The sequence below is a fragment of the Neophocaena asiaeorientalis genome, unplaced genomic scaffold, assembly GCF_003031525.2.
Source record: "Neophocaena asiaeorientalis asiaeorientalis breed wild unplaced genomic scaffold, Neophocaena_asiaeorientalis_V1.1 scaffold55, whole genome shotgun sequence".
Taxonomy (NCBI): domain Eukaryota; kingdom Metazoa; phylum Chordata; class Mammalia; order Artiodactyla; family Phocoenidae; genus Neophocaena; species Neophocaena asiaeorientalis.
The window spans coordinates 3,335,904-3,344,834 of record NW_020175684.1 but is presented as its reverse complement, the minus strand read 5'-3'; positions in this window follow the sequence as shown (position 1 = coordinate 3,344,834).

Sequence of the window (8,931 nt, the reverse complement as noted above, 5' to 3'; positions counted from 1 at the left end):
TTTTCTTCCATTCAGATAGCCAATCTTCTTGGAACTATTAACTGAATTATTTCCCCCATATTTAGAATGACTTACCAAATTAATACAGCTGTTAATTAGTCTTAATATCTGCTAGGACCTTCTTTTCTTCTCTAAAATAACCTTTGCCATGTTTGGAGGTTTACATTTTCAAATTAATTTCAGGTTCAGAACTTCATATTCATTGAAAAATCTTTTTGAAATATTGTTTGGAGGTGTATTAGATTGATAAATTATTTTATGAAATTATTTATCATTGTGTTACAGTGTCTTTCTATCAATGAATGCAACTTTCTACTATTTAAATCTTTGGGAATTTAATTATGTTTTATACATCTTTATAAAGCACTTGCACATTTATGTTTCTGAATTCCTTATCATATTTGCCATTTTAAATGCTATCTTTTGATTTGAAATTAATATTCTTTTTTTTTTTTTTGGCTCTATAGTAACTATGTTTTCTGTATGAGAAATATACTTTAAGAAATCTAACTGAACTCTTTCACCAACCATAATAGTTTGCCCTATAGACTCAGAGCCAGCTGCCATGTTGTGAGTGCTACACGGAGAAGTCCATGTGACAAGGAGGTGTGGGAAGCCTCTGACCAGCAGCCAACAGGATCGGAGGATCTCAGCCCTGTAGCTCACAAGGAACTGAATCTTGCCAGCATATACGTGAGTGAGCTCAGAAGCAGATCTCCTCCCCCGCAGCTGAGTCTTGAGATGGACAACAGATGTAGCTATGACCTTGACTGCAGTCTTGTGAAAGACCCTGAACCAGAGGACTGAGCCATGCCCAGATCCATTCCTCAGAAACTGTGAGATAATTAAATGTGTATTGTCTTAAATAGCTACATTTTGAGGTTATGTGTTATATAGCAATAAATAATGCAATTCCACTGTACGAATAAAACAATTTTGAGGGACTTCTCTGGTGGCGCAGTGGTTGAGAGTCCGCTTGCCAGTGCGGGGGACGGGGGTTCGAGCCCTGGTCCGGGAGGATCCCACATGCAACAGAGCAACTAAGTCCATGATAATCTTGCCAGCATATACGTGAGTGAGCTCAGAAGCAGATCTCCTCCCCCGCAGCTGAGTCTTGAGATGGACAACAGATGTAGCTATGACCTTGACTGCAGTCTTGTGAAAGACCCTGAACCAGAGGACTGAGCCATGCCCAGATCCATTCCTCAGAAACTGTGAGATAATTAAATGTGTATTGTCTTAAATAGCTACATTTTGAGGTTATGTGTTATATAGCAATAAATAATGCAATTCCACTGTACGAATAAAACAATTTTGACTCACTTGTTGATAAATATCAGGGTCATTTATTTTTTGGGTTTTTGTTTTGTTTTTTTGGGTTTTTTTTTTTTTTTTTTTGGTTTTTTTTTTTTTTTTTTTTTTTTTGGCTATTACAAACTATTATATGATGCACATTCTTGTTCCTGTCTCCTTAAGAGCATGCACAATAGAATCTGTACTATTTATATCCAGGGGAAGATTTGTTGGGTTAAAGTAAATGAGCAAATTTACTAGGTATTATCAAATTTTTTATCAAACTGTTTTTGCTTTTTTGCATTCCCATGCAAATCATGTGAGAATGATTCCTTCTTCATATACTTACCGATATTGGTATAAACATATTTTTTTTTTTTGCCAAATTGATGGGCTTGAAATCGTGTCTCGTTGTTTTAATCTGCATTTCCCCGATCATGGTGAAGCTGATTATCTTTTAATATATTTATTAACTAATGGCCAGTCTATGGTCATGGTAAGTATCTAGTACTTCCTTCATCTTGTGTTTCCTTTCATCTTTATAATAAACTAGTAGAGCTGGACAAATGGACAGCACAAATTTGGTGTATTAGGAGTATATGGAATGGTGAAATATGTATTGGTCCCTTAAGGAGTGGGGAAACTTCTGGGAAAATACGTGGCTTGCTAATTTTCATGATCCTTATTCCTCTATTTCTTTCACAACGGACGTGTAACAAATCAGAAAATCCTAGTGAGTTTACCTTGAAATGATATTTAGAATCTGACCACCCCACACCATTTCCACTGCTACCATACTCTTATAAGCCAATTCTCTCTCACCTCTGCCTATCTGCCATAATGTCTTAATTGTTTTTTCTCTTTGAATCTTTGATTCCATTATCAATAGAGTAGCAAGTTAGGTCATTTAAAAACAGAAGTTCAATCAACATAGCAGCAAAATTATCTATATATTTAGTAATTGATCATTCTAAGATATGTTAGATCTCATATATCTGATCAAAATTTATCAATGGCTCCAATTTTTACTCAGAGTGAAAATCAAAGCCCTATTCTCAGTCCAGCAGCAAGACTAATCTTTGCCATATCTTCTTTGGTGTTTGTTCAAATATCTATCCTGACCCTCACTCTGGCATACTCCATCTTGCTTAATTTTCTATTTTCATTTCAATAACCCTTACTTACCAGCGTTTAGCTTATTGTACAACTTACTTGTTTTTCTTTGTTACCTCTCTGGACTCAGTGCAATAGATGCTCCATGAGTACAAGTATTTTATCTGTTTGTTCACCAAGATATATCCAGAGTAATTGCTCTAAATGAATAGCTGTTGAATGAATGAAGGATCATAAATAATTTTATTAACTAGTAGTCTTCTGATTTTTTGGTAGGACAGTGTATATGATGAGAGGATAACCAGAGAGCATCTCCTAGTTGTATTGACCAACTACTTATACCCCAAAAATGTCACTATGTAGATTGTACAGCTCCTGGAGCACTTTGCAAATATTGCTGAGTGACCAGTATCCAGAGACAGCAGCTATCACTCAAGGTTTACAAATTTCAAATAGGTGCAACTCCTTGGCAGAGAAATTACAAAGAGTTTCCCAATCCTACTAGCTGATGTGGCCCTGACCCAGGTCCTAAGTTTGGGGAGCACAGCAAGATCTGGATTTGACCTCCTGCTGACTTTCCCTGGTCAAGATGACTTGTGAAGTATAAGACTTGTATAACTGGCAGCCACGCAGGGAGTTCTTTCAGACACTGGCTGGCTAGTGTGGCAGTGTTATTACTTGGAAGTTTTCTAAAGTTTCAGGGATAGAAGATAAAGATGCCATGGGATAGATTATTATGGATGGAAAGTGTAAAGATATTTTTAAGAACTATCATTGAGATGGCTAAAGGATGTTCTGGGATCTGTGAATTCAGATGAAAGTGTCCAAGCCTATCTGACACAAAAGTATAGTTCAGATACTGAATTATAAGACTGCCGTTTCTAACGTGATTGAGCTACATTTTGCAGAGTTCCAAATGCTCTATGGTTTATTATTTTCAGATATAAAGTTTATTTTGTCTTTAAGCAGGTTTTTATTTCTGAATTACAATTGCAAATATAGGTATCTCCAGATGGTCCTATGTGAATTCACAGTCAGTTCACTGGGGCATTTCCTTCTTCCTATTCTCAAGGTTAGATGGAGCTTTATATATCCTTATTTCTGGAATATGTACAGTAAACCTCATAGCATTTAGTCCAGCAAAACTGCTTGTCCTAAAATTTTCCTGTTCTTATCTTTTGAACTTTGCAGTTAGAATTTCTAAGGAATTCTTAGGAACACTTAGGAATTTCTAAGGAATTTCTAAGGAATTCTTAGGAACACTTAGGAATTACTAAGTGTTATTCTGAATTGTACTTACTCAGGATTGTCTTAGGCAATGTATATTAACATATCTTATGGACACCTGTTTCTCAGTTTCTCTTTGTGTTGTTTATTCTAAAATCCTACACTAAAATGTATTTTAAATGTCACTATGGATGATAATAGATATGTATCCCTTTAAATCATTAAGTGTTTTGACCTTATTAGAAATCAACATTAGAATATTATTATTGGAAACTAAAAATATTGGAGATTTTATTCAATTTTGATTTGCTGTATATTTTATAATTTTAAATGAATCTAAGGGTAAAGATTAAAAAATTAAACAGAATGTATTGTGAAAAGGGATTTTAAAGAAAATAAATGGACTTATGGCTAGTATTAATGTTATAATATGCAGATGTATTCTGACACCTGTGTTAGATTGTTTAAAATTATTTTAACTAACTAATACATTAAGGTAAAAAAGGGCAACTATAACTTTAACAATGTGAGTTTGAGTGAGTTTATAAACATTCTTATATATGAATTTCATCACCTTCAAAATAAGTAATACATTCTAGACTACTCTAAGTACTTTCCAGAATTTTTAAATGATTTTCCCTGCAGTGTAAAGGATCTGGCCTTTCATAGATGCCACTATAATATATAATGAATCAGAGTTCTTATATTTCTATTGTAGTTGGTAAGGTTTTATTATTTTAATTTAAAGATAATGTGCAAGGAACTTTTTCTATTTCATCATCAGCATTAATCACTTTAAATATCTTTAAGAGAAATGATATTATTGACAATGCTTTCATATATAAGATTAAAATTTGTTAATTTTCCAAGAGGTTTCCCAAGATAAGGGCATCTTTCCAGGTTCAGTCTTTGCCTACTAATCATATATTAAATATAGGATTTTTCTAAATGGTGTTTCTGTATAAATGCTAACCTCCTTTTTATTTTTCTTTTGGATTTAATTAAAATTTAAAATATAAAATGAGGACTGTTAAGTAAATCTTATGGGTGACATTACATATTACTTCTAAAACATATTTAGCACATAATTATGTGTGTTTCTTCAAATATTACAAGTATTTGTACAATAAATTAATTATTTAAAATAGTTCCTGTTAAAGGGCATCTGTTTGAAATATATAAGCAATAGATAAAAGAACAATATCTAAACATTTGTTTACAGTCTGCCCAGATTATCTTTAAATATCCTACATACTACAGTTACAACTAAGCTATCTTAATCACAGGGGAAATACAGTAAAACCTGAAGTAGAAATGAGTCACAATGAGTAGGATTACTTCTCTTTTGGAGAAATTCATTTTCTATTCACAGTTGAATATAAATGTGAAAACCCCTTAAGTCTTTAAAGGTTTCGCAGTATTTGACAACACCCATGGAGGGAAATCGTGTCTATGACATTTTGCACTGACTCTCAAATTGCTGCACATTTGTGTGGCTGGATTGAAAACTCAGTGTCAGTGGCTTCATAAGAAAAGCACTTACAGAGCTACTATGATAAATGTTCTAGGGAGCTCTGAACTTCCTTCTCCAGCCCTGTCATGTACTGTGTTCAGTGATTTCTTTCTCACTCTTATGGATTATATTTCAGATCTCTCCAATTGTGTTTGAAATGTGATGATTGCAAATGCTTTTTCTGCCTTATTTTCATTTTTAGATTATGTTTTATTCTCTTTAAGTTTGTCACTTTATTTACATTGTATTTAGTTTGGCAGTGTTGTGAGATAAAGCATTGGTTTCTGAATCTTATTAATAAAATCATTTTCTCTTTCAAACATAATGTCTCACTCACACTGTAGCCTGAAAGAAACTTTCAAAGCAATGCTGTTTCCAAGGTACTGACAAAATTTGCTATATATCATATAACATTGCATGGCACATTTATTCAATCTTCATGTTCTCCTGTTTTAAAAATTCTTTAGAGGCACTGCATGGCTCACAAAAATCTAATGTCAGTACTCTCTAGGCTGGCTATTACTGATCTGAAGACATGTATACTTGGCTTGAGAAAGAGAAGGGCAATATTTTCCACTCCAGTTTTTAACCATTTCCTTTATATATCTAAAAATTGTTAGCTTTGTTGTGAGAGATGAAAATAAGTATATCCTTTTAGGGAATATAACTTGATGATCATGATTTAAAAGTGAAATATTGATCATATCTAATGGTTTTCATTGATCTAAGATTAAAAATCAGAACAATAAGAGAATTTTTAAATTAGCAAATTTTATTGAATCTGTCTTTATTCCTTGGGTATTTTTATGATTCTAGAAATTTGCTAACTAATTTTCCATATCATTTGTATAATAATCAAAAACCATGTATGAAGTTTTAAAAAGATGATTAAACACAAGTAAGGTCTCATCAAGGCAGTTTAGTGAATAGTGTGGGAGCTAAGAGTGCACATGTATGTACATATGTATGTTGTGTAAAATGAGAAGGAAACTAAGATAAGTTCTAGGAAAGTTACCAACAGAGTATGTAATAAGTAAAATGTATGATGGAAGACAGAATCTTTCTAGAAGGATCTCTAATAACTTTAATTATGGGGAAGAATTTGATTTAGAGTTTGAAGAATGAGTTTGATTTCAAGAAGAACAGGCAAAATAGACAATGTTTACTAGGAAGACAAGTTTCAGAAGGATTCTCAAATAAATTTAACAATTGCTATATAATTGTAGTGTTTTATATAGCAAGTGATAGTCACTGACCATTTTGGAAATTGTTTTAGATAAGGTGTATGCATTAAGAAGAATATTTTGAGAACACAGTCTGAGAAACTGAGGAGAGACTAATGCAACAATCAAGTAGCAGTGAGGAAGGGAGAGGAGTACCTAGAGAATAATGAGTGTGGATGAAATGCAGAACAGAAATAAAATGTAGAAGGAGAATAGGGTTCAATGGCAAACTTCAGAAAACCCCTACATCTGTGGCCACAGTCTCAAAAAATAGATTATTAAGGTAATACATCTGAATTTTGAAGCGTGATATGATACATTAGGTAATTTAAAAATGGTATCCATTTAATCTTCATGATGGCCCTGCAAGATAGGTCCTGTTATTATCCACTGAAGAGAAAATGTGATTCAGAATCAGGTGACTTGCACAATATTACAGGATTTTTTTTTTTAATTGGGGTATAGTTACTCTACAACATTATGTTAGTTTCTGCTGTACAATGAAGTGAATCAGCTATGAGTATACATATACCCCCTCCCTCTTGGACCTTCTAATTCAGGTCTATGTCTATAGTCCATTCTACCACAACATGCTACAAGTTAATGAGACTGCCAGTGAGAGAGGGGGAAAACCAAGTGGATGTAGACTAGCAGAATATTTACAAAGCAGAAAGACTTCCAGGGTGTCAATCGTTTTGTGACACCAAATACAATTTAAAAAATATTGAATTTTGTGATCTTTCAGATATTGGCAATATTTGAATGAACAATATCAGTGGCAGAGTAGAAGTAAATGTTATGTTGAAAAGAAGACAGCTATCATATGAAAAAATAAAGTATTGTCGGATGCTGCAATGCAGGCATTATATTCAGACAGTCTAGCATGTGAATTCTCACCACAATTTAAAGGGATTAGAACTGTTTAGCATTTTTGAATATCAGTTAATTTATCCACAATGAGGAGAATAATCCTTACCTCACTGAGGTTGTTATGTGAATTGAGATAATTTTATAAAGCACTAAGCACAGGTGATTATATGATAGATTTTTATATATCAGGATTTAAGGAATATTCTTAAAAAATTAATATGAGAGAGACTTGTATGTATATATGACTGTATTTTTATATGAATGTATGGGTTTATACTACATCAACAATATAATACAAACATGTCATTTATATATCTACTAGTATTGGCACTAATGACTATTAACTATACAAAAAAAAATTACACAGTCATTGAATTTAATCACCACCATATGGAAAATATACTGTTTTCCCTATTTTATAGAATAGCCTTCTTGAAGTCTGAGAGATTAAGTCATAGTCAGTGACCATCAGAAGGACTTAAATTTATATTCACCAGGCTCTTTTCTTCTTTGCTTGCCTAATCGGTATTGCAACAATGACATCACAAATTAATCAACGGAAAAGAGCTTATTGCTAAATGCCAATAGTTTTCAGTCAGAAAGAATAGGGAACACTAGGCATAGAGGGAACTTTCCTCAACATAATAAAGGCCATATATGACAAACCCACAGCCAACATCGTTCGCAATGGTGAAAAACTGAAACCATTTCTACTAAGATCAGGAACAAGTAAATTGATACAGACACTATGGAGAACAGTATGGAGGTTCCCTAAAAAACTAAACATAGAACTACCATATGACCCAGCAATCCCACTACTGGGCATACAACCTGAGAAAACGATAATTCAAAGAGTCATGTACCAAAATGTTCACTGTACTTCTATTTACAATAGCAAGGACATGGAAGCAACCTAAGTGTCCATCAGCAGATGAATGGATAAAGAAGATGTGACGTATATATACAATGGAATATTACTCAGCCATAAAAACAAATGCAACTGAGTTATTTGTAGTGTGGTGGATGGACTTAGAGTCTGTCATACAGAGTGAAGTAAGTCAGAAAGATTTTTTTTTTAAAGCAGAAACTAACACACCATCGTAAAGCAATTATACTCCAATAATGATATTTAAAAAAAAAAAAAAGAAAGAATAGGGAACAGATATTTAGTGTCCAGAAATTTAAAAACATGACATTCGTTCTCCTAGCTATTTTGATCATATTGAAAATACATAGGATTCTGGCTGAATGTGTACGATACGAAGTTTTGCTTTAACCATTTTTGAAGCTTTTCCATTTAAAAATCTTTTGGCTTCATTTTGCTAATGATTTGCATACCAATTAGTTCATTATATTTTCCTTCCACGGTATTCACTCAATTAGTTTTTGTGCAATTGGCATTAATGAAAAGGATTTTATGATGTATTCTAATAGGCATTGCCAGGATACACAGAAATTTAACGCGTTAGTGGTTAAAATTATAAAACTATTCAAATCTCTGTATTAACATATTCACTCTTACAAAATCAAACTTCAGTAAAGTCAAAGGGTTAAAAATATGAAGATGCTAAGAAAAATAAGCCAAAATAAGTAGCAACACCCACATATAACAAGGGAACAATACGAAGTTGAAAATCAAATACACTAAATATATTAATAGAAGACCAAATATACGAAGAGCCAATTGACAAT